Source organism: Pteropus vampyrus, unplaced genomic scaffold, assembly GCF_000151845.1.
Source record: "Pteropus vampyrus isolate Shadow unplaced genomic scaffold, Pvam_2.0 Scaffold51, whole genome shotgun sequence".
Classification (NCBI taxonomy): Eukaryota; Metazoa; Chordata; class Mammalia; order Chiroptera; family Pteropodidae; genus Pteropus; species Pteropus vampyrus.
Window position 1 is genome coordinate 1,226,908 of NW_011888832.1, and position 509 is coordinate 1,227,416.

Here is a 509-nt window from a genome sequence, read left to right on the forward strand (position 1 = left end):
CGCCGGCTGCGCTGGCCTCCTTGTCAGTGGGAACGCGGGGCCCGCGCGGCGGTCTGGTGGGCACCCCGGCTCGCGCCCGGCGCCGCCTCTCTTCCTCTCCGGCTTCCTCTCCATCTTGGCTCCAGCGGCTCGCCTTCTCGGTTGCTCTCCTGCTGCTGGGGCCGTAGCAGCCGAGACCGAGTGACCTCAGCCAACGTGAGGAGACAGTGGGTCTGAGGAAACCTGCGTTCCCGATAATTCGCCTCTGAGGCGTGAGGGGCAGATTCGGATTTTTCGCTTCCTGCATCCCACAAACATTTATTGAGCACCTAGTATGGCTGTGAGGAGAGAGGGACACAGCAGGATGAGACAAAGCCAGGGCCTGTTCCCCAGGCGCCTCTGCATCCCTTTGCCACCGCGGACCCCGCTCCCAGGTTCCCAGCCCGAGGTGTCAGCGCAGGAGGCTGTTCCCACCCGGGAGGCTTTCGGAGGGGAGGGCCAGGTTTTCCTGCGACTGAACTTCTAGCAAA